Raw genomic sequence first — 27,284 nt, 5'->3', positions numbered from 1 at the left:
AAGTTCTAAGTATAAAAATGCCGGTCTAGCCTAATTAAAATTCAAGGAAATAAAAAGAGGTTTTAAGAAATTGTGCCGAAAAGATTTATATAAAGGACATATCAAAACAATGTGCTAGGCTTCACATTTCGAGAAAAGATCACATATGCATGTGGGTGGTTCAGAATACTTAAACAGAGAACCTAGGGTCAGATCAGCTGATGGAACAAAACTAACCTACAATAGGTCAACAAACGATGCTGGTGAACAAGCATTTCAAGGAAAAAGTATGGCTCTATCCTGGGAACTGTTCTAACCATTTTCGGAATGATCGCTTAACCAGAGCTCAGGCTTTCCTCTCAAAAGCTGCTCTGTGGTTAAATGCCTCCCTTAATCAACTGGCATCATGTTTAAAAATTCCCTGTGGATTTGTTAATAGCTCTGGTCTCCCAAGAATTTAAAGCCAGAGACTAATGGACATATTATCCAGCTGCACGCAATCATGAATGACTTATCTATTCAGGGTTAATTCTTCCTTTAGCCAAAGTGCGTACCACAACAAAAGAGGTTGTAGCCGATGTAATCTAAAAAGTATCTCATCCCTAACTCTTTGTGAAGTATCTCAGTGGAGGTACATTGCCCAACTCCCAAGGTACCCATGAAAAATGTGTTCTCTGCCACCCTGATTGAGTCTAAGTTCACGTAGCCCCAGATTTCACTACCAACGGTGGAAATGAGAATACACTTAGCTTTATAAATCTCTAACATAGTTCTCAAGGGCTTTTGTCCCAAGCCTGTTGTAAGTCATTGACTTCAGCACACAACCTCTTAAGGTTTCCAATATTCTTCTTTATTTGGGGTTGCCAGCAGAGCCTATGATTTATAAAAATTCGTAAATAGGTAACATTTTCCACCTTAGTTAAAATCTGACCTTGAACAGAGAAGATGGCATTTTTTGGATCCATAAACATAACATGGGACTTTTTAAAATTAGTGAATATATCCAGACTACCCATAAAACAAACAGAATGATATAAAGCTGCAGCACAATTCTGGCAGTAAGGGTAAATAAAAATCGTCAGCTGCATTGAGGAGAGCCAGGAACAATCTGCTCCATACTCTTTGAACAACAATGCCCGGCTCAAGAAGTGCATTCTCCAAGTGATTATTATAAATAATTAAAAGAACAGGGGACAAAATACATCCCTGATGGACCACCCTGCTGAGAGTAAAGTGCTTTTTGCATTCTCCTTTACTGCCACAGCAGACTGATACCGCTAACCCACTGTGAAGGTCCCTGAGGAAATTAACTAGATTTGGTTCCACCCCCATGGAACTCATCTCTGCCTAGAGCTTCTCTCTGTTGACCATGTCATGGCAGAGCTAAAGCCCATAAAGACAAGATGAGGGGACTTCTTTACACCCCAGGTATATTTATTATTGACCAGATAAAGATACAAATTCTGCTCCACCATACTCGCCCTAAGTGAAATCCATATTGGAAATCGGACAGTATTTTACCTTCCTCTGCCCAGTGAGTTAACCTTTTTAGTAAAGCCTTGCCTATAATCTTAACCTCGACCTCGATCAAAAATGGGTGGTTGCTCCTGTAGGAAACGACCCCTTTTTGCATGGTCACCCCTAACCTTTTGCCTGATGTCTGATGCACTTTGACTGAGTGTGGCTAGGGTCCCTGCCAATCAGGGTCCCAGGGCCTGTGTTCTTTCCCCAAACTGTTGACATTGCTCCCACAATTGGCACACCTTTGGCCCACATATAAGTCCCTTGTAAAAGGTACCAGTAGTACCAAGGGCCTTGCGATCAGAGAGGGTCTCTTAAGGCTGCAGCATGTATTGTGCCACCCTAAAAAACCCCATACCAAAGACGTACTCCCTGCCATTGCAGGCTATGTGTTGTGGTGTAGCTAAGCTAAAAGAGTCAACATGACCCTCCTACCTGGGTGTCATGCCTACACACCACTGCTTCAGAGGCATAGATAAGTCACCCCTCTGGCAGGCCTTACAGTGCTCAGGCAGGGTGCACTATACCAAAGGTGAGGGCACAGCTGCATGAGAAATATGGCCCCACAGTGTCTGAGTCTATTCTTGCACACAGTAAGTGCAGTGAAGCCATTTTGAGTGCATGGGCTGGGAATTTTGCAACGCAAACTCCAAAGCTCCATGAGGGCTTAGTGAAGAATGAGAAGTTTTGTATCAAACTTCGCAGCACAAGAAACCCACACTGATGCCACTCAGAGGGCATCTTAGAGATGCCCCCTGGAAAACGAACAGCTTACAGTGTATTGGCTGACTGATTGCTGCCAGCCAGCCAACCCAAGAAAAGCTTCTGACCTCATGGGGTGAGAGTCATTTTGCTCTTGGAGGTTATAAACAAAGCATGCTCTGGGTGGAGGTGCTTCACATCTCCCCTAGCAGAAAAATAAGCACTTGGAGTTGAGCATCAAAGGCTCTCATCTTCTGTAAAACTGATTTGCACAGCTCTAGCTAGTGGCGATCCCCGCCCGTCCTTGTCCCACTTTTTGGCGGCAGCACAGGTGGGAAAATTAGTAAGCAGAGTAGGCGTGTCTACCTTAGCTTGACACACCCCTAGGGTGGCCAGGAACTGAGGTGAACTCCTCTCTTCTGAATTCTCCATCTTAGTTTGAAGAATTAGGCCCAATAGATATAAGAATGTGCATGGGCCAAAGGGAGGGGGCATCAAAAGTGTCAAGGCACCCTACGGGATAGTAGCCATTGGCAACTGCCCTCCAGCCTCAGTAACGCCCTTAAATACCATGTCCTCAGATTTGACGACCTACATAGAAGGACCGAAGAGCTGTGCAGCAGTAGACAGGAAAACGAAAACTGACATTATCCCAGCACTTTCGGCCTGTCTAATCCTTCTCCAGCGACCTTGCTGAAAGAAATCGGTGTGTCCCATGGCCAGCACATGCAGATGCCTGACATGCCTCAATAAAGACTCTGTCTCCCATGGACACCAGAGTAGCCCAGCAAAAGCAGCCTCCAACAAGGACTCAAGTGCCTCCTGGAGCCACAAGTCCTAACTACTCTGGTACTTGTCGCCCTCAGCCTGAGTCCAGGTAGCCCAACAATCCAGTGATGTCTCCCCGGCGTTCCTGACCTGGGACGAACTCTCCTGAACTTCCCCATGATGCCTGCAGCCTCATTTTGAAGGGTCCCCCCGACCGCGACGGGATCTGGTGATAGAAGCACAATGCCTAAAGACATCCCTGCAACTGCAGCCCCCTGGCTTTGCGGTGCCCAACCGGCAATGTCCCGGCATACCCCCACAATCCAACTCACCTCTCCAGTCATTGGATTCCTTCAGCCAGTTTTTTTGACCGAGCCTGCAGCCTTCATCTCCAACCGAGAATCTCCATTGGTTTCTAAGGGGCACCCAATCACTCTTTTGCATCCTGCAGCTGGCCGCCTCTCTGCTGCTGATGGTGCAGCTTTGATGCTACTTGATGGCCCCTACAGTACAGTGCTGACCTCAACCCCCTGGGCCTGTGTCCCTGAAACACAGGTACTTACCTGGAACCCGTGTCTCATCGAGGTGCCCCCGGGCACCTTAGGCTATCATTTGGCTGAGTGACCTCTGCACCCGGCTGCCCCAGTGTAGTTTATTGCTAATGAAAAATATGCAATGCACCTGTAAAGCATTTCAAATGCTTATACAAACATTTGCAAACTGTACATTGAAAGTATTGCTTAACTGAAAAAGTCTACTTACCTGCAACTGATTTCCACTTGGTACCTAAAATAGAATTAACTAAAGTAATATTTTTGTATTTTCTGGAGTTAATCATTGAGTGTTTGTTCCTGCCTTGTATGAGTGTGTACAGCGAATGCATTCATACTACCTTCTTATAATTCTTATAAGCATAACTGCCCAGCCCAGCTACCACTTATTTGAGAGTAAGGTATTATCTACTGCTTTACTTTGGGGACTTACCGGCCTCTGCACACTATATCTCTTTTTGATATAATATACACAGAGCCAGCTTCCTACAACTCCTACTTCCCTTCTTGAACACAAGTACAATAACCAAATGACTTCATGCTTCCGGAAGGGAACATCTGATGGTGGCATTAATATAAAGCATAGGAAGAGGTGCCCTGATTTTGAAAGTGAACATGGAAACAGGAGCAGGTGTGTGACCGTGTTTATTCATACATGGTCCCCAGCAATCGCTAATGTCTGCTGAAGGGAAAGTCTCAGCACCAACAGTAAATGCTTTATTCTAAATAAGGCAAACATTCTGGAGTATCATTCACATGCCATAGCACAAAGTGTACAGACTGTCCACCTTGCGCTAAAGCACTCAGACAGAACACTACAAACCTCCTCCCCATAAGGAGGATAATAAAAATGATGAGTGATGGAAGGGAGTATGTGAAGGGGAAAGCAGAAAACAAGGAAAAGGAAGAGAAGGGAACAAAGGAAGCAAACCCTGACTATAGAAAACAAAGAGACAAAGGGAGGCGAAAAATAAACGCCAGTGCCAAGGCAGAGGATTAAATGAAAGAGGAGGGGCTACAGCAGCAAGAGCTGGAGTACGAGTGCTACACAGCTACAGCTGCAGGGAGGGTGGTGAAAGAAACGCAGGCAGTGGGCCTGAGGGTGCTTGGTGCTCAGCTAGCCTACGATAGCACAGAAACCCCTTCTAAATCTGTGATCAAATTTGAGCTGCAACTAAAGATCTACATAACTAAGCAAAACTACAATACTACAGGGTCTCAAGTCCCAAAATCCCTCAAAACTCACAGCAGATCTTTTACAGTGCCTAAAAAAGAGCCTGGGCTGCTCTAAAAGTGCTAATTAATAAAAAACCAAATAAAGGAGGAACGCCAGATTCCCTCGGAAAAAACAAACGAAACAAAACAAAAACAAAAGGACGAATTCAGCCACAAGGTCAGCTTCAATCATCAACACCTGAACAATTGCAGAAAAAAGATAAGGATAGGGATACGGCTGGAATATATGAAATAGCGGCACAAAACTCATCGCTGCTCAATCTGGAAAGAGGGGAAAGAGGGGAAAGAGGAGAGGAGGGAGCTTCAACAACCAGAAATATGCAAGAGATACAGACGCAGGCGCAAAACCCTGAAGACCCAGACAGAGACTTAGAAAGCACAGAAAGTCCGGAAAATCTGGGGGACAGGGAAGATTTAAAAATCACACAGAGTATAAAAAGCCACACCCTGCAGGAAAATAAGGACACACAAAGACGACCTGAAACCAGAGGATCTAAAGCCAAGGAGATTATTGTGGAGAAAGCTACATCTGAAGAGACTGACAAAAATAAAATTAAAAATAAAAGCAAAAAAACCGAAAAGGACAAGGATAAGGAAAAGGTGAAACCAAAACAGAAAGAGAACGACAAAGGGAAAGACAAAGAGAAGGGAAACGATGCAGAGGACAAAGCTAATCTGGAATTAATGGCTAAAAAGGCTCAGAGGCTGCAAACAATAAAAAACTTGAAAGCTGCCGCAAAAAATACTGGATCTCCAATCTCCTCTCAGCCGCGGATATCCAACATTTTCATCCCGGTAGCCAAGGAAGGACTAAGTGAGCCTACTGAAATTATAAAACTACAAAGCAACCAAGCAGCCAGTGCGAACGGTACCAGTGGGGTCGACCCTAACATGTCTGTGGAACAAATCAATGTGGAGGGGAAAGAGAAAGCTCTAAAACAAACTTCCACCTCATCACGTGTGCAAACATTTCCCCCTGAACCAGTCCCACAGATTGGTAATACCCCACTCTCCGAAGTGGACTCGGACTCAGATTCAGACATATATGAAACAGGGATGTCCACCTCAAGTAAAACAAGTGAAACAAGCGAAACAAATGATGAACAAATATTAGAAGCAACAGCTTCCGAGATTCTAGATTCTAATGAATCCAGGAAACTTAGGGGAACATGCCAAAGCTCGAACGCAAGGAAAAAACGGGGGAAAAAAAAGAGGGCGAGGGACAAAAGGAGAAGAGCTAAGTTAATCAATGATGAGACCACAGATCCTGGCAGCAACAATGAATGTGCCAAAACAAGACCTAAACTTATACGAAAAAGCCCAACTCCAAAGCTATCAGGAGAAATAGAGCATGCTTATGACCACACCTTAGCTGAGCCAGAAGCAATAAGCCAGAAACAATCCGGAAATGATCATAGCTCAGCAACAACTACAGAGCCATTGCTGAGCGAAGTTTTGAGTTCCATAAAAAACTTCCATAAGGATATTAAAAAGGTAACCCAAAGGAATCACGTGGCCATTGAGAAGCTACAAGGGGCAATTAAAAAAGTTGGCAACATCTGTACCGAGATCTCGGATAGAATGGCCTCAGTGGAAGCACGCGCGGAAAATTTGGAAATGGATGTAATTAAGCTGCAAAAACAGGAGAATGAGCACGACGGAATAATAAGGGACCTCATGATGAAAGTGGAAGACCATGAAAATAGATCGAGAAGAAACAATCTGAGGTTCCTTGGAATACCTGAAGGCTTTGAGGAGAACGACCCAAGGGGCTCTATGATTAACTTATTGAAATCAACCTTCCCGGAACTTGGTACCTGGGACATGGACAGAGAAATTCAGCGTGCCCATCGATTCCCTTTGATGCTACCCAAACACTCACAAAAAGCACGTCAATACCCCCAGGCAATGTTGGTCTACTTTGGGAATTTCCTTTTAAGAGAAGCCCTCTATGATTTGGCTAGGCCCACAAAGCAGAGGAAACATAAAGACTTTATGTTCTTCACCAGACCAGACTTTGCCCATGCAACTGTTGAGAGAAGGTGGAGAATGAGACAATTAATCACACCCTTTGAAAAAATCGGAGCAACAGTCTACCTGCAAAACCCAGCACGGCTAAAAATAATATATAAGGGATCAATGAGAAGCTTCTCAAGCGAAATTCAAGCCGAAACTTACCTAAAAGAAATATCAGTAACTGAGAAAGGGAATTCAGGAATATAGGAACATAAACGCAAGTCAGCAACCTGTCTATGAACACAAAAGCATGGGGAGCAATCAGAAGGGGTTGGGGAGGGGGGGTGGGGTGAATAAATGTATCTGAAATCTGGTATGAATAATTGTGTTTAAATAATGGTTTGGGGCAAATATCTGATTGCAACACTGACCCTACCCACCCAACACGACCAAATTATAAAGGGCCTGCCCGCGGGGCGCGCTGAGACGCACTCTGACCACACTGACGCCCACACCTGGGTACTCGGGGACCCAGCAAGCCTCATAGGATGGTAAGGGGGGAAGGGAGGGGGACTGAGGGAGGGGAACAGGCAGGGGTGGGAGGAGCGAGAAGTGGAAGGGGTCATGGTGGGATAAGAGAGGGCCGAGGAGGGATAAGCGGGGGGAAAAAACTTCATCACATCAGGATATGGAAGAAACTAAAGATGCCAGGTTAACAAAAACAGAATGGGGGAGAGTGAAAATGAAACAGAAATGCCTATGCGGATAGTTTCACTGAATGTTTGCGGACTAAATGATGGTAAAAAACGAAGAGCTATGAGGGAATATCTAAGAACATTGCACGCTGAGTTGATCTGCTTACAAGAAACACATATAGAGGCCTCTCAAAAGAGACTCTTAGAAGAGCTGGGATACCAATTAATATCATATACGACGCAAGGAACAAGAACAAGAGGGGTAGCGATCTTAGCAAGGCATGGATGTGTTGTTGTAAATAGGCAAAAATCAGACCGCTATGGCAGATGGGTTTTGGCGGAGTGCCAGGCAGAGAGTTTTTACTTCACACTATGCTCACTGTATGCTCCCACTGTAGACGACCCGGAAATTATGGACTCTGTTAACTTAGAAATACCCAACTGGCCTCTGCCAATAATAGTTTGTGGAGACTTAAATGTTAACGGACTGAATGGCTTGTGGAAGAACGATCCGGGGAAATTCTCGGGCCGGAAGAAGAGAAGCCACAGATCACTGATTCAATTGATGTGCAATAACGGTCTAGTAGATATATGGGAGCTGCAAAATAACTTAGGGAGCGGAAGTACATATTATTCTGCCCCTCATAAGGTCTTAGCAAGGCTAGACTATTTTTTGGTATCACCAGAAGTAGCATCCACAGCAAAGATTAGCATACTACCCCGGGTAATGTCCGATCACAACCCGCTTATCTTAGATATAACAACAGCTGCCCAACAAAAGAAGGTGACAAATTGGACATTTGAGAGAGCCCTGCTACAGGATTCAGAGTATACCGCCCTATGAAAGAATGGATAAGAAATTTTTTGGTACTAAACAAAGGCTCTGCCCCCCCTACAGTAGTGTGGGATACCATGAAAGCAGGTATACGGGGGGAGACAATCAGATATTCAATTAGGCGGAACAAGGCAGAGAGGGAGGAAGTAGAAACGAGAATAAGAGCAGTCGCTAGACTAGAACATGAACTTAGTAGCGCAATTAGGGCGAATCAGGATATTGTTAGTATAACATATGAGCTTGCTATGGCTAAGGCAGCGGTTGGGGAGCTTTTTGCGTCTAAAGCAGCAGGGAAGTATCTGGCATGGAGAAAGGATCAATATGAGTATAGTGAGCAGATAGGCCGCATGCTAGCTGTCCGAACAAGGCAGGCTGCCACTAAGGGGGATATTTTCGAGATCAGGACTGAGCACGGCAGTGTCTCAACAACACCCAAGAGTATATGTGCTAGCTTTCGGGACTACTATCAGAAGCTATATGAAGCTGACTATATGGTTCCTAGCGAGGAAATAGAGAGGTATCTTGAGAGTGTTAGACTAGAGAAACTAACGACAGAGGACAGGGGGACATTGGAGAAGGCATTTAATAAAACAGAAATACAGAGGGCAATCAATGACTTACCATCCGGCAAAGCAGTAGGCCCAGATTCTATACCCCTGGAGTTTTACAAAACATTCTTAGCAGAGATAGAAGAAGAACTATATGAGATGGCTGTAAATATTCAAGAGGGTGCGCTACCTCCGGAGTCATGGGGAGAGGCAACTATGATAGTTTTTCTAAAAAAAGATAAGCCTGCAACCAATCCTGGGTCTTATAGGCCGATAAGCCTAATGAACAGCGATGTGAAAATCTACTCTAAGATGCTGGCAAATAGGCTAGCAGCAGTAATTGGCAAGATCGTTTCTCCATGGCAGCACGGGTTTATCCGAGGGAGAGGAACTGCGGAACATGTCAGAAGAGTTCTTACGCTATTTGATGGCATGGCATCCTCACGAGACCCTATGGCGTTGATTCTTTTAGATGCTGAGAAGGCATTTGATAGGGTCTCGTGGGGATTTCTCTGGGCTGCGCTGGAGAAGCTGAATCTGGGGGAGGGCTATGTGGGAGCTTTGAAACCCTTATACCATAATCCAAGAATAAGGGTTAGAATCATGGGGGAGATGAGTGGTATAATAGATATTGGACGAGGAACTAGGCAGGGGTGTCCTTGCTCCCCGCTACTCTTCGCCTTATATATAGATACATTCATTAGGAGGATAGAGCAGAACAGAAACATCTTGCCCATAACACTGAACAGGAATGAAACTAAAATATTAGGATATGCGGACGACCTGGCCATAACATCATGCAAACCAATATCAGCCCTAATAGAAATAGAACAGGAAGCCGCCACATTTGGAAGACTGTCTGGGTACAAATTAAATGCAAATAAGACCCAGGTAGTAATAAATCAGAAAATATCTTTAGTCGATCCAAGAGTGGTAGAGACAGCAGTATATTTGGGGGTTCGCATAACCTCAGACCTTTCTAAAGTGGTATCGAAGAACTTAAGCCCCATCATAGATAAGGCCAAAATTGATTTTGACAAACTGAACAATCTACACTTAACAACAATTGGTCGCTGTAATGTCATTAAAATGGCGTTTATGCCAAAGGTCCTTTATTTATTTAGGACCATACTGCTAATATTTAACAACAGCTGGTTCAGGGAGCTAGAAAAGGTGACAAATAGATTTATTTGGGCCAAGGGCAAAACACGCCGCAGCCAAAAATTTCTGTCACTCCCAAGAGAGAGAGGGGGGCTGGCGCTACCAGACTTTAAGGCATATTATTGGGCAACGGTCCTGCAATACACTAGAGGTATGCTGGGGGGGAGTGTTATAGATAGATGGAGAGGTAGAGATGGTGTCCCAGACGTATATGAACTTGTAGTGAAAAACTCTAATCAATGGTTACTCACATATGAGGAGAGGAGCTATCACAAAAAAGTAAGGTTTAAGACCTTGTCGGCTGCAAGGTCGGTCTGGTCTGGGATAAGGAGAAAATTAAAAATAGGGAGAATTAATTATTATACCCCTCTGTACGGGAACCCATCATTGCCGGGGGTATTTCACGACCCAGTTATGAGGGGCTGGGACGCACTAGGGGTTAAAACTATCGGGGACCTTATAGGGGCTACCGGTCTGATCTCTTTTGAGCAGGCACAACGCTTATATAACTTAGGGCGTAGAGACTTCTTTAAGTACCTACAAGTGAGGTCAGTTCTGCTAAAGAAACAGGGAGGAGACATGAATTTTCAAAGAATCGAATTGCTGGAATGTGTAAGGGATGAAGGGGGATCCTCCATCTCGCAACTATACGAAGAAATTTGTAAATATAAAAAGGATGATTGTGATAGAATGTATGAGAAGTGGAGAGTTAAACTAGGTTTAACAGGAAACGAGGCAGAGAAGTCATTAAAATTTTCAAACTCGGTCTTAAGAGTGGCAAATTTACAATCTCAACAATACAAGACTATCTTTGAACTTTATTAGACCCCTCATAAAATAGCGCAGTGGGGGGGGAAATAATGGGGGCATCTGTCCGAGATGCCAATCCACGCAAGCAGATACAATTCATATGTTTGCATCATGCCCCTCTCTGGATATATTTAAAAAATCTTTGGAACAATTCTTCGCTGATTCTCTGGGGATACATTTAACTTTGACAGATGAAGTTATGATCTTGGGAGTAGTGAGGGCGGGTGTAGATGTTCTTCACCATGAGTTTTTGTATTTAGCTATGACCCTCAGCAGACTATGCATAGCCACACTCTGGAAAGATCCTAACCCCCCAACATTACAACAATGGATCTCCCGTGTGCTGGCCATATATATCTTAGAAATGGCCCTATATGAAAAAAGAGGGAGAGAAAAAAAAGAGGCCGGACGGAGGATATGGGCCCCAATAATTGAATGGAAAAGGAGGCTGGGAGAGACTTAAGATGAAATGGGGTGAAAGTCAGATGCAATTAAGATTATATAATAATTCTTAATGACTGTTTTCTATTGTTTTTCCAGATCAATTTTTCTCACTTTTCCAACTGACTCCTCCCAGTCTAAAGCTCTTTGTGTTTTTGGAAAAAATGCTTTATTTGTTTTAAACTTGACAATAATGTTTTCTGAATTGTAAGACTGTTTTTCTGTTTCTGTTTCTCTGGCAACGTATTATAGATTTGTAACTCTGATGTTGAATAAAAAAAAAATAATAAATAAAAGAAAAAAAATAAAACAATTTCTACTTTCAGAAAAAAAAAAAAAAAGAAAACAAAGAGACAAATGGTAAAACATGCCCCCAAAACATAACAAAATCATAAAAAAATTTAGGCAAGATAATATCCCTTTTAGGACGATCGAAATTACCCACTTCCCCCAAATTTGACTCATTTTTTGGTTTCCATAGTACCAACATTAGAGTTCTCACTAGACTCATCTAAACTCAAAGTAACAACACCATCCACAAAGGAATCAACAGACTCAGAGATTACTTGATTTCCAAAGATGAAATAGTGTATAACAAGGTCCCCTTAGAGGATGAGTGAGAATTCGCCAACTCATCTGAAACAGAAGAAAGTTGTGAGCCCCAACCAGGATGGGAATCCTGAACATATATTTTGCCCAACATTTTTTTTTACATTTTAGCAAGTCTACTAAGACTCCACCAAGAATTCTTGTTGAGTTTAGCAGGTTTTCCCTTTTACCACAATTTTATAAATTTTACCAGAAAACTTAGAAACCCTTTTATTTACAAATGGTAGCTTGGTTTTGACATAGTCACCAACAGCCAAATTAACACCTTTACGATCAGAAAGGCTATCCGACACAGGGAATCTAGTAATGGGGCTAGAATCACGCTTAATGGTAGATTGAACACATTTTTTAGAAACATGATGCTTGAGAATATTATTGAGAGCCGTAACAAATATATGAAGACATTTTACGGTTCATGTAGGGCTACCAAAAAAAACTCTCTAACTCTTCTTTTGGTGCAAGATTCTCCTAAATGACTTCATGACAAAGTTCTAAAATTTAATATTTGATGGTTTTGGGAGGTACAACACAATCATCCTTGGTGACAACCCCTTCTACCACAGAAATGTCATCCTTAACCTTCCAAAACACTTGGATCTCTGACGATAACAGTTTCTCCCTGGCCCAGGCTTTGTTGATAAACTCCACAACTTGCAACAACTCTTTGTCTTGTTCTGTACCCTCCAACCAACATGCCTTGGATAATTTCCCAGACCATTCACACAAGACATATTCCACAGTGGCAACTACACACTCCTTAACCAAGTCATGTTTATTAGTGAGACAAGGCTCTGGCAGCCTGGATAAACAATCGGCAACCACATTGCACAGACCCGAAATATAATTGGCTGTGAAGTTGTATACATTTTGGAGAAAATCCTCACCAAGCGAGCTGAGGCTTTGCCAGTACCATTGCCATTTAATAAAGACAAAGGAGGCTTGAGATCAGTTTTAATAATAAAACCTTTTCCCCCACAGATGGGTCTTAAAGTATTCGATACCCCAGGCACAAGCTAAAGCCACACACTCAATGGTGGAATATTTATTCTCTGCCACTGAAAGAGGTCTAGAAGCAAAAGCACATTGTTGGATTTCTGACTCAGCATAGCACCCAACCAATCCAAACTGGCATCCACATTCAAAATACACAGCACTTTATTATTACATGGAGATAAGGGGACAGCATTAAAAATAGCTGATTTGATCTCCTCAAAGAAAATTTGTTGACCACCAGCCCAAACAAATTGCTCGATTTTTTGAGTCACAGCCTGAGTGGAGCAGCATCTGAATCTGAGAAAACTAATTTACAAAGCTAGAGTAAAATTTATACAGACCTTAAAAGGACCTTAGATGATCTTTGTCCTTGGGAGCAGGCATAGGATCAATGGCACCCAGAAATTGAATGACCCAAGTACTCTACCTCCTGAGTGAGAAATTTGCACTTCTCGAATTGCAAAGTCATTCTCTTGTCATGTAACACTTGTAAAACATTAGATAACCTGGTATTGTGTGTCCTCACATTTTCATCTCATGTCATCCTGAAATGCGAAAACACCTTCCATTTCACAAAAAAAGAGAAAACATAAGTTTCTGAAAAATAGAGGCTGCGGATGCAAGGCCAAAAGGCATACGAATGTATCTAAAGGCCCCATCCAGAGTGATAAATGTGGTCAAATGTCTGCATTCTTTTTTAAACTCCATCTGATGATAGGCAGACTTAAGATCTAATGAAGTAAAAAACTTGGCTCCACTAATCTGGGAAGCAAATCTTGAATCTTGTGAAGGGGTGACATTCCACAACAATCTGCTTGTTGAGGGATGTCAAATCCACATATAATCTCAACAAACCTGATTTTTTTCCTTACAAGAACAATGGGAGACACCCATTCAGAGGCATCAACCTCTTCAATAACACCCTCAATAAGTAACTATTTTAGTAGGGAAGAAAGCTCTTCCCTAGTACTTAATGGAACATTCCAAAGCTTGTGACGAACTGGAACTGAATCAGGTTTGAGAACAATTCCTTTGAGGAACACATCCAGGAACTGATCAATAATTCCTTCTATACCTTGATGAACTGCCATACAGTACACAGGTAACTCTGCTGATGTATTCAAAATCAGGCCCAAATTTCTTTGGTGTCTCCACCCAAGGACATGCTCTCCATCTTCAGCAACATGTAATTTTCTCAGTATGGTGCGACCCTGAAAAGAAATAGCTGCAATAAAGAAACTCAAAATGTTGGTGTTAGAATTTGCATAGCCAAAGGCTTTACTGTCACAGTGGTGCAACTTCCTGTTGAACCAGTGCTTGCTGAAGAACTTGCTGGAAATCATTCATTTCACTTCATTTCAAATGACTTTATTTCGACCACTAGGGCCATAAAAGCACACGCCATATACAACAAATAGAATGTACAGCATAATTTAAATCCTTTGCAAAAGTGATCATATAAAAATTAATCAGCTACTAAATAGAATATGTACATAAAAGTAAAATCATAATTGAATATCAGAAAAAAAATAAAAAAATAAATGCACACAAATAATGCATGTCAAGTTGAAAGGTAACAAAGGGATTTGCCACAAATCACCCTCATACCACCGAAACGTTTTGCAACGGAAATGGCCATACAGGGCTTGGGGCTGATCTAAGGATTTGCAAGGCTTTCTGATAATTCAGTACACCTATTAGCCTACAGATGGATACAAGCCAGGTATACAGAAGAGATAAATAGCCTGGACATGCACACAGAACATGGGATACACTTTTCTTTGGGTGATCACAAATTGGACAAGAGGTACCTCCTTTCCCAACCCAGCCTGCTATAAACATTCTAAGTGGTAGGGTGCCTAAAGGAAACTGAAAGTAAATCTTTCTATGCAGCGGTAAAGGCACTAGTCCCAAAATAACTCCAACCTGTGGCTGAAGTCCATGAAATTGCTAGTTAGCTTGGCGGTGGCAGCCTTCCACGAATCCTCGGCCATCACAAATGACCAATATAACTTTTTCATCACAGCCTTTGAAGGAAAAACAGATATGTGCAGGTGTTCGCACAAGTTGTGGAGCCCTCGAAATCAACGAAAAGGGAGACCGAGAATCCACCAACAAGATGGATTTGATCCTATCATTGAAAACTTTGCATGAAGGTGACTTTCATGGTTCCTGGTCAATATTGAAAGAAGATAATGGTTCACTGTCCATGAAAATCACATTATTAGCTTTCACCTCATCAGAGTGCAAACCTGGGGCATTTTCCTGAATCGCATTGATAACCCATTGAGATCTGTATACATTAGAGAAATGTCCTCTTTTACCACACTTGAAACAAGTTTTGTTGCTGGCTGAACAGAGATACTTGTTGGTATGAGTAAAAGACCCACACCTTGCGCATTTTCCCTTACTCCTATTGGGAACAGATTTACTTTAGAATGACCTGCTCTTGTTAACATTGCGCATCAATTCAACGTCAAGATGCCCCTCTTTATCATCATTCAAAAATGTGAATGATCTGGTAGATCTTTCAATACCTTTGGCAACCTCAATAACTTCACTGAGAGAAGGATTCTTGTGTCTAAGGAGTTGATCCTGTATTGGTTTATTGAAACAGTGCATAATAACAGGATCACGTAGATACTTCTCAATGATAGCACCAAAGTCACAATTAGCAACTAAGACTCTCAAGGCTGCCACGTAATTCTCAATGGGTTCTGTAGCCATTTGATGTCTGGAATAAAAGTTCCAGATGGAGTTTGAAACCATCAAGGATCATCAAAACTGTGGTAACAAGAATGACTAGAAAAGAAAGAATGAAGGAAAGTGCAAAGTGAAGCCAACACATCCTCAATTACTGACCCATGAATCGCATTATAAATACTCATACACAAAATATTTGAGTTATTGCTAAAGTAGAGCAGAACACAAAGAATTTGGGAAGAACAACCCTCAATTACTTCCACTTTAAACGTCAGGTCTAATTTCACAAGCACCACAAGGCCCTTGCTTGCTCTCCCACTAGCTGATGGCAATGCATTTATAGAAAAGGCTTCATAGCCGTCAAAGTGACCCCCCCTTGTGTCCCATGTCTCCTGTAAAGGCATAATATCATAAGGGGCTAAGGTCTTTAAAAATTCAGGATCATCACATTTCTCTCTCAGGCCAGCAATATTCCAGGGCATGCCTTGGAAAATCCAAGGGGGGAGTGGACACATTCACAGAGATACAAAGATTAAAATCTCTCCCCAGGCAGTCTTGGTCATTCAAACCACTTAGGGGTTTGAAGGAATTGGGCAGAACAAGATTTGAGCCAAGGTTTCCAACATAACTTCTGGCAGAGGTCTTGGAAACACCACAGGGAGGGACCCCCTGGAGGGAAAACCCCATTAACAGTGATCTATAAAAATAACCCAGTGGTAAAATTGGGATGCCTTTGGGAGACGTTAGATCAGACCCGAGTTTCAATAGCAAAAATTCATCCCTGTAGCTGTTGCAAAAGTTAACTACAATGCAGTCCCCCCAAAAATGTTTTGGGGCGCTACCTACCCAACCCACCCAATGTACCATAACTATTTCATCATATAATTTCAGTCTAATCTTTCGGAGAACCAGTGGCTGCTCCCAGTGGGAGTGCGACTCCACTCCCCCATCCCACCCTGCCATCCCGGCCCGCCCCACAGCCCGCAGCACTCCCACTGCGGGGAATATTCTCTGCAAGCTGATGTATGACCTTATTTTTAAGTTGCAGAAAATATTCCTTGGCAAATTGTAACACAGGTGAAACATTGGCCAAAACCACAACATAAGGGGTACAAGCTGGTGGAAGGTGCAAAATGGCAGGAGAGGTGGTACAGATTTGGGATGCCCCCCTATGGGATTTCTTGGGTGGACAAGAAGACAACTGCACTGGCTTAGGTACATGCAGGGCCAATCTAGACCCACCCACTTTGATAGCACTGGTGCCACTCCCTGAGTGAAACACCTGGGTCCCAACAAAGTTCGCTGGTGAGTTGTGCATGTCACTTCTTCTGACTTTTAGAAGCACTCATATAAGGTAGGGGGATTCTCACTAGAGCTCAATGATATTGCTTCAGGGGGCTCACCGACTTGTGCAATAATAGTCAGTGTACTTTGAGTTTGGGGGGCTCTACTCTGGATAAATTTGAGCTGGCCACTGAGGGGCCCAAAAGACCTTATCACATTTCCCAAACTATCTTTCAGCGTGGCAAGTTTGAGAGTTATATTATCTAAGGATGCTAAGATTTTTACTTCCATGGTACTAGGTAAATTCTGAATGGGGTGCTCATCTGCAGTGGTTACCTCACCCTTCTTAGATTCCCTTGTGCTAATTATACTAGGACATAAGGGAAGCAGAGGTGCTCCTTTGTTTCTTCTACCTTTAGAGCTGGGACCACATGGTAAAGCACTCTCCCCTGACATCCCCCTATCTTGTGTAGCCGTCGAAGTGGCCAAAGCAACAGGTGCCGAACCATTCCCCGAGTTCCCTTCAGTTGATGGTTCTTGATTGATACAGACCGGAACAGTTTCTGGAATTGGGGGAGGAGAAACCCCAAATGCTACTATATAGTCCAATCACTGTCTGGAGTGAGTTATTTGCACTTTGATAGACAAAATGTCATCAGCTAGGACTCCAACTGCATTATTTAAAGGAGGTAAGATCGAACTACTAGTTTTAGGATGTTTGTCAATAGTATTCATGACCTCTGCCTTCCTCTTACCCATGGTACCAGATGGCAAACAGCTATCAAATACTAGGAACTGACCCTAGCAGGGCTGGTCGAGGTTGACCTAAATACAGATCAGCAGTTTAAATCAAACTGTTCCTAGATCCTGGGAAAACAGGTCATTACACCGAAGGCCAGCTAATAAATTGAAAAACGAAGCAAGGTGGTGCAGCCTCTTCCAGACGATGACAGGCTAAGACAGGCCTGTTTTGGCACGCTCTCCATCAGGATGCACGCCCAGGCACGTCCCACTCTGTGGGCTGATTACAGTGCTTTTGGCACAGTGATGCTAGGCCCTGCCTCTTTGGATGCACAGTGGGCCCACCCCAGCCGACCAGGTAAGCAATTGCGGTGAATCGGCAGGCAGGGAAACCACCAACTTGAAGAAACTGTGCTGTGGGCTGTCGAGAGCACTTTTGGCATGGTGCTGCTAGTCCCCATCCCTTTTTGGTACATGGTGGGCTGGGACACCAAGTCCCACCCCAACTGATCTGGTAAACGACAGCAGTGAAGCATCAGGCCGGGAAATCGCCAACTTGAAGAACCCACAAATTCAAGCTGCTCCTTCAGCTTCTTACGATCTGCAACTCCTTTCTGTACGATCTCCTCGTGAGTCCTGGCACAGGGAGCCGGTGGCCTATTAGTCAGCTTGAGAGTGTTGAGTACTGTCTTGAGCTGCCTCTGATCTCCAACACAGTTAATCAGGCACCACGGGCACACTTCAGAACCATGAATTTTGAAACACCTGACAGTAGACTTGAACTAAGAGAGTCACGTCATTATGAAGGCACCGATGCACACGTTCATGCATTATAGGCCAAGGAAAATTTGAAAGGGAAAAAAATGCTAGCTCACTCACCTTAAAAGACTTGTTGTGATAGATTAACCTATCACAGTTAGTAATCTAAATTTTCAAATGCTACAGTAAACTGTAATCATTATAAAACGCTGTTTAACTGCACATTGAGAGGTAACTTAGAACACTGGCAGACCAAGCAACAGAGGTACAAGTAGAGGGTTTCTTGAGTGTCGGATCGGACACTGGTGCAGAGTTAAAGTGTTTCTTCAGTGTTGCATCAGGCACTGCTACAGGGAGTACCTAATACTATCTTGAGAATCTGTGGGAGTTATACAATTCTTAGTTGGAATAGCTTATAAGAACTGTATAAAGACAGATTCTGGGGTAAGCTAGTTTTCTTTGAAGGTATAGTCTAAAGGAAATACCCTTATTTTGCTAACCAGTAGTGAAGTGCCTGTACTTCTTCTTTCATCATGATGGCATTGGTATACCCTTAATTGGCATATTCAATTTACCTATAAGTAGATTGTATATCATACAAAAAGTACCCAGGGGTTGTAAGTTAAGCATCAATAGAAGACTACAGAACCCAATGTGCCATCCACTACAGGTATAGTGTAAAATATGCCGTTGCTTCCGGGAGGAGATCTATGCAGCAATCAAAGCCTTTGTGTGGGGGCAGTTGGGTGGCTTACACAGGGTCAAAACATCTCTAAAGTCCTGGTATTATTTGGGTAGTTTAAAGATTTCTATTCCTTGGACCAAGGAGCAATGCAGAGGTATTCCCACCTTTGGGGCCTCTTAGTAGCAGTTAGTAGTGCAGAATGGTGAGTCCAAGGTTATGGTGCAGTGACCCAATAGATTTTTGGATTATGGTGTTCTGGTCAAGGTACTCCCAAAATTACCCCAAAGGTGGGAGTGTCTATTAGAGCAAAGACAAGTCGTTCAGTATGCCTATTATCGCACACTAAGGTTAGAGCCTCTGTCTGAAAACAAATTAGTCCACAAGACAACTCTGAACAATCTACTGCTCACATAGGCTAAGGTTTTTCTTTGGGAATTTTTGTGAGCTCCTAGCTTGGCAGCTATGGTCAGATTGAACAAATTGCCTGTGGCCCCTGAGTCACTAACAGAACGAATGTGAGCACACGCAGTCAGTATATACTACGTGATCAATGAAAATGTATTTCAAGAAGATTTATTTACATTCAAAGTTTGAATGTAAATAAATCTTCTTGAAATACATTTTCATTGATCACGTAGTATATACTGACTGCGTGTGCTCACATTCGTTCTGTCAATGATCCTGACCAGCCAACTTGCTCTGTTTTCCCTATTGTTGAGATCCGGGCTGGCCAGATGTAGGATCCAGTTCCTTCCTTGTTTCACACCCTGAGTCACTAAGCATAGAAATTGTATGCCTCTGCTGTGAGGATAGGATTACTGTGACTCAGACAGTCAGATGCAGTGAAATTCATGTTCCTACATTGGTCAGATAATGTGAGATCTGTACAGCTTTTCTCGAAGACATAATCTCCCTTCTGGCCAAGACCCATAGTTTCCCTGGTCTTGATCAACTTCTAAACTAGCCACAACCTTAGCTTTTTTGGTTTTGATGAACATCCCCTAGTGAAAAGACCAGATTTGCCACAATAAAGAATTAGGTTTAATTTCTGGTGATGTTCCTTTTCCTCATTAGATAGTGGACCCCCTATACCTCCTATCTGCATAGATGCAGTATCAAGAATCTTACTGTCTGACTCCTTCTCAGTTTTGAGAACAATTCCTCTGGTGTCAGTGTGAGATCGATCACCCTTACGCTCGCCCAATCATTGATCTAGCTTCACCACATCCTCAATAAATTCTGCACACTCATCGGGCAGATCAATGATGTGCGAGAGGGAAACTTTAAGGCCATCTCTTAACCCCAGGTGGAATAAAGATGTTCTTTTCTCTTCTGGCCAGCGCATTTCTGCCACCAGTTGATTGAAAGTAGTGATATAAGTCAGCAGGTCCTCAGAACCTTGTTGTAGGTTTATTAACTCATTATCACTTGCTTGGATAAAATTATTTTCTGGAAATAACTTAGTTATAGCAGTCTTAAAAGTAGAACAGTTGCATAAAAGGGGATCATTTTTTTCTAATAAAAGAATTGCCCAGTTAGCGGATACACCTCCCTCCCAAATAAGAGATAACAAACACTCCTTTAACAGTGCATGAAGTTTGCATACAAATGTAATTGGCATTGACTCTTAAAGGCTGCAAATTTAGTACTGTCGCTTTAAAGCGTTCTGGAGATGCTAAGGGCACAGGACTGGGTGCAGAGACAGGCACATGCAGATTTTGGTCAGTAGTTTGAAAACGCCCCTCTCTGAAATGGTTCTTCAAACACAGGCTGGGTCAAAGCTGGGTGACTATCCTTGGGTTTAGTTCCCTCCCTTGTGGGAAATGTGTCCTCTCACATTGCAACTCTTCCTTCAGTGTTGTACTTTCTGCTTTTAACCTATTCAGATCTAGTTGAAGTTGCTGCATTAACTCAGACAGATTTGCAGCATCATTGAGGTCCCTGAAAAGACATGTGATGGATCATCCATGAATATTTGGTCTTGTTTGGTCATGGCGCCGCCCAAAAAAATGTTAGGCGTGTGGCTTAGCCTGCTGTCATAAGCAGCCTACCTGGATCCCAGATGATTCCAATGGGGTTGTGATGCTAGTTCCTGAATCTCCCAAAGACTTGCCCTCGGTTTACCGGAGTAGACACTGCTGCGGTGGCAAATACCAGGGGGAAGGGAGTTGGGATGGAGAGAGCGTGTAGAGTCAAAGATGCTGTTGCTCATCTACTCAACAGCAACATTGCAGCCGGCATTCACACTAGTCTGATGAATGGTACCGTCAGGTATGGTACCTATAAATAGACAAATAATAAGGCTTTAGTCTAGTATTAACTCTATCTCTTAATGAATCACCTCACAAAAGCTTTACAAATCTCAACCAACCTTTAGTTTTGTTGTTTTGTTTTCATTTAGATTGTCCCCAGATCCCCTTCATGAAAGTTCTTGATACTGTAGTGAGTATGATTTCAGCATCAAACCCACAAGCAAATTAGGACGTGGTTAGTTTCACCCAAGTCCTCTCTGGCAGAGCCCTGTCAACAGTATGTACAAGTTGAACAAAAACACTGGTTAGCTTTGTTTGGAGCAGGATGTTGCGACTGAGCTCAGTGCATAGTAAAATCAAGTCTGTTATTGCGTCTTTCCTTTTCTTCCTATTCTATTTTTCCATCCAGGTGCGAGGCTAATGCGGCATGTTCTTTGCGGTGAGGTCAAAGCAGGAGGATCAAGGGAGACAGAGTCCTGGAAGCCAGGAAATGGATAAGTGGCAGGCGAAGAGGCTGAGCAAAGGGGAGGAGTGTGGACGGTCTTTAAATAAGATTTCTTTAGAATGTACATAACAGTCACATTCAAATTGTTTGTAACAAGGAACAGATGCAGATAACTAACTTTATGATGCTGCCTTCTAGAATGTGCTTTAGAATGTTCACAATGGTCCCATTCTAATTGCTTATAGCAAGAACAGGTGCAGATGATCAATTTGATGAGGCTGTCTTCTAGAAGGTGTTTTAGAATGTTCACAAAGGTTACGTGCTAATTGCTTATAGCAAGGAACAGGTGCAGAGGAATATTTTGATGAGGGCTGTCTTCCGGGAGTTTCAAATTGAGGTCATCTATGCCGGTTACTTGATGCTTATTTTGGTTGCTTGTCTGGATGTTTCCATGGTGCCTGAAAACTGACATCTGTAAAAGCTATTAAGCCTTTTCAAACAAACTGGAGTATACCAGATGCAGCTCGCTATTACCAACAGCATGTAATATGGTAAAAGGTCAGGGTACAAGACATTTTTTCATTCAAAAGTGTTGGGAGGAATGATATAAGTCATGACGGTATATTGTGTTAGTCAGGAAAAGTGAGGTGTGGCAGAAATCCTGACAGTAGGGCATGTCAAAATGTAATGTTAAACATGTCCTTACAGTGAAAAAGCCCTAAAATCTGTTTTTACTTTAGCAATGCTAACTGTTCCATAGGAGAACACTAGCACTAGAATAGAAAGTTACATTTACTAATGTTGTCATAGGAAGCACAAAGAAAATGCATTCTTAGACTCTTTCAGCCAAAACCACAGGTAAAATTAGATTTTGAATAAATATTAAGGAAAATTTAATTTTAGAAAGGTACCTTTTCCTGTCTAAAGCCTCTGGAGGCTAATTTGCATTAGGCTTCAGATACAGCCCACTGAGTGCTTAATTTTGAATATGGGATTAAAACTGCTCCCAGAGCAGACGACAAACACCTGGATGTGGGGTGGTGTTTCTGTTCCTCTTGCAGGATGATCATGTTGGCCACTGCCCAGGAAATGTATGAACTTCAAAGAGGCCTCCCCTGCCACAGGTAGATAGCAGATGTGTATATTAGGGAAAGTTGGTTCTGGCAAATTGCCATAAGATCATTAGCGACTTACAAACAACAAGAAACATGTTAACCCTCTGAGCTGTCATAGATTATTTTCTCTCTGGCTAGTCACCACCTTTTTAATTAGACAAGTGGACTTGCCTATCAAAATCCCACTTGAGGACTACTTAGTATATTTTAAAATGGACCTTTCACAAAAAAAATTTCTACATCAACCTACCACAAGTAGTACCACACTGAACTGCCAGATGAGGAGCATACCCAATGATGACGCATGACACCCATATGGGAGTGTGAGGGCTTTTGAGGAATCGGACCCCCAGTTTGATTCCACAGTTCACAACTGACCTCATAGTCTCTTTTTTCCCCTAAAAGAGCTGCATACCTCTTGTCAAAATTTTAGATGTTAAATGACATCTGCACCTGTCCCTTCTTTGTTCTCCTACTCACTCAGGATCCAATAACAGTGGGAAGGGAATTGCACCTGGAACTAGTTTTGAAGTGAACAGAAAGGAGGGGTTTCCCAGTTCCCTGGCCACTCATCTGGGTTTGCCACACAGGTTTTGCACAATGGGAATTGGGTTTCACAATCTTTGATTTAGGATGAGATGAGCACTTTGGAATTTTATGCTCTAGGCCATAAGGGAAATGCTGAAAACGTAGTTGGGTTTGACCCTAGAAACCTTTACCCTATTGCATAGGGAGGGGGCAGGAGTCAGCCCCACCCCCAGGCTAGTGCCAAGCATAGATATGGCATCTATAGTACCCTCCTATGAACACTAATGGACCTATGGAAGATCAGCAAAGGACTGAACCTGCTGAAACTCAAGAAGAGCCCTGAAGGAATGAACCCCTTGCTTACACTATTGGGATACAACTGGCTACAAGAGGCTTTTCCTGCAACTGTCCATCTGACTAGTTCCAACTGAACCTGGATCCTTTAGCTAGGTTCTGCGAGATTCAGTCGTGACCCCCCTAGTGGTGTTCCTAAAGTTATGGAACACTGGGCTATCCCAAAGTGTAGTCGTACAGCCTGAGAAACCTGGTACTTAAGTTTTTCCCACTCTGTGCTTTTCCACAGCAGTAATTCCAATTCAGCGAGATCTCACAGAGAAGGTATTTGGACTCGTGGAACCCTCTTTGGCTATTCCCTGCACCCTTGCCCCACTGAGAGATTCTGAGCTCCCAAAAATTGGCTAAGTGCAAACTTAGAAATCGTCTCCTGGCGAAGGTGACAAAAGTATCCAGCCTGCGAGGGGCCTTCTTTGAATTTCTTTCGCTCATTGCACTCCCACCAAAAGTCAATGGCTTCACTGGGACCTCATTCAACAGCTATCTGACCTTGTGGAGCCCTCCTAGTTCACAGCCAGCGACTTTGCTCCACTTATTTTTTTTTACTTCCATTTCAGAGACTAAGGACCTGATGTTTATCTAAGTGGTACGGATACTTCATTGCAATGGTTGCTGAGGATCCTCATTGCCAACATAAGAACGTAAGAAAAATCAATTTTAGAATTTCCTTTTTGAAAAAAAAAAAAAAGTTTGACGGACAGTTCCGTCATGTTGACTGAGCTGTGAGTCAAACTTTAAAAAGTATTGCCAGGAACTGCTGTGAAGGTGGTTCCTGGCAATGAGTTTGAAATGCCAATTACAACAAACAAAGCAATGTCAGCACAACCTTTTGACTTAAGTTAATTGAATAACCAAAGAGCAGTATTGCTCATAGGTCAAACTGATTCACTTGTGTAGTTTAAGTCTCTACATCATGAGGATGATGAAGAAGAACCAATAAGTTAAAAATACTCCAATCCGATAATCAGTAGTAGTTGCATCTGTCCTTGGCGCCGGGAAACCTCCGGGTAGCTGCGTGCCCTATAAATTTAATCTAATAATAATAATAATTTAGAGAGTCAACTTAGACACTGGTACAAGGAGTGCAAGATACTATTTTGAACATATGTGGGAGTTATACAATTGTCAGTTCAGACAGCTCATAAGAACCATGTAAAAACATAGCTTTCAGTTTAACTGTCTGTCTTTGAAATTATAATCATGTTGTGTCTAGTATAATTTCTATTCAAACAGTTATTTATTTTTCATTTTCTATTGATTTACTTCTAACACTCAAATATGCAAAATGTTACTGCCCCACTATTTATTTTACTCTTCCTGACGAACCAGCCATAACGTGGGCAAAGTGGAAAAAGGTACTTGGACACAATGCACATGTGTTGGAACGTCATTGAGTGTGGAAAGGAAAATGTTAATCTTAATGCACTCCATCGGTCCTGAAGGTCAAGATGTTGTCTATCCCCTCACTGACTTAATGAGTGAAGAAGCCATTGGCCTGAATGAATATGAGGAATCCCTGAAAAATTCAGGGTTGCTCTATCTTCCTAAAGGGAGTGCCATACTTGAAAGATATCACTTTAGATAGAAGGTACAACAAGAGGGTGAGAATGTGGAATGTTATATTTCTGGCAGTCACACATAGGCTTGGAGCAAAGCTCAAAGAGCGAATAAGTGTCCAGTTTATGCTGGATTGTACCACTGAAAATTTAAAAGATGTGTTTATACAGAAAGATAATAACAATCTAAATTATGTTATGATAAGAGCTCAAAAGAGTAAACATTACATTGCCTCTGTAGAGGTCATAAAACAGGAAATAATCATATTGATAGTGTACAGAATATTGAGGGTAATTATTCAAGCAACAATGTCAAACTAGAGTTTAAAACTCACTGTTATTGGTGTGGGAACCAATGTCATTTAGCAAACAATAAAGAATGTCCTCGACTAATGGTGGAGTGTAAACTATGCCGTAAAAGAGGATATTATTCAAACATTTGCAGAACAAAGAGTGAAGTTAAGGTGAGAGAAGTGACATTGATGCAGGGTAATGAATGCAAAAATGTGGACTACAGAGAAATAATACCGCAAGTTAATGATGGAACAATGATGGTCATTAATGAGGTAAAAGTAGAAGGCTGAGTATATATACTGTTGACTCCAGTGCAAAAATAACTTTGGTCCCAAGGTTACTCCCATGATAAGGGGGACTTTTTTTTATTTTCAAAAAGAAAATCCTGCTTCTGAATTCTCTTTATGAAAATCCGCTCTCTCATGTTTGACAGAACCACATGTCAAAGTAACAATGCATTTATTCGGCCTGACAGAAATTTCTAAATTTGGTATTCGGGACATGGTGTAGTACAGCCTGACTGCAAAAAAATTGAAATCGTCCTTTAAGCTTGATTCTACACTTTAACAACAATTCCCTCATATTAATAAAGCAGTATTTAAATGGAAATGCAGAGAGTAGTGTCTGTGAGATTGATGTTCTTGAAAAGTTAGTGATGTAACATCCAGGAGCATTTAAAAAACATTTGGGTGCCTGAAAGGCTCTGTATACATGATTTTAGAAAAATGAGACAATATAGTCACGACTCACCAAGGTTGAGGGGTTTCATTCATGGTAAAGCAGGTGGTATTGGCAGAATAGAGGAAGTAGTAACAACTGAGCAGTTGGCACTGGTGGTAGTGGCCGGCAAACCCAGTGGGGAAATTTAGAATTTGCACTGGCCTGAGGGAACTCAACAAGTATACTAGTAGACTGATATCATCTCCCGAACATTTTGTAGTTATTGTCATCACTTAAAAGCGCCAAAATCTTCAACCCCTTGACTCAACATTTTATATCATCAGATTCAGTTGCATGACGAGGCAAACAATATGTTTGGGGTATTTAAGTATTTATTAAGACTGGTAGGTGAACTCTGGTCTGCTGGCTTAGTTAGCATAGTTTTCCGTACTCTGCATTACGCAGAGCTCGCAGAGTTTCGGAAAACTCTGCTCTGCATAGAAGTTGGCGAGTGTGAGTGAGGAAAATCCACCTCCTGCCGAGATTTTTCACCCCCCTTGTTTCACCTCCATGTCAACCTGAACCCCAATTTACGGAGATCAGCCCCTGACCCATTTTCTCTACCTACTCCTTTATTTCCCTTATCTCCCAAAACCTGTACATTATGTTACCTATCCCTTCATGTCTCATGGCTGTTCCTTTTCCCTACATTTCGTTTTATCGGCACTCAGCTAATTGTGGCCGGGGGCCGTTTATGATTTTTTAGGGGAGAGCTCCGCCACCTATCAGCACCTCTCCCCATGCCATCCCAGTTAAAATGAGTCTTAAACACACACTCCCATGAGCTCACTCGACTCAACCTCTTCTTCTCCGTTTCTCGGAGTACACGAGACCCGCGTTAGAGGAAGATTCCTTGGTGGCAAGCACGACACGTCGTCATGTTGCCAAGGTGCTTTCATTTATTCTTCCACGGTTCCAGACTTGTCTCCATAACAATGAGCTACAGCTGATCGGGCGGGGGAGCATATTGACAATTGCTCTAGCTTCCGGATCAGCTGATGGTGAATTAGACGCTCGTTTCTACTGATGTTGAATAAGATTCT

The sequence above is a fragment of the Lissotriton helveticus genome, chromosome 4_1, assembly GCF_964261635.1.
Source record: "Lissotriton helveticus chromosome 4_1, aLisHel1.1, whole genome shotgun sequence".
Taxonomy (NCBI): Eukaryota; Metazoa; Chordata; class Amphibia; order Caudata; family Salamandridae; genus Lissotriton; species Lissotriton helveticus.
The sequence above is the reverse complement of the archived record's forward strand: the minus strand, read 5'-3'. Positions refer to the sequence as shown.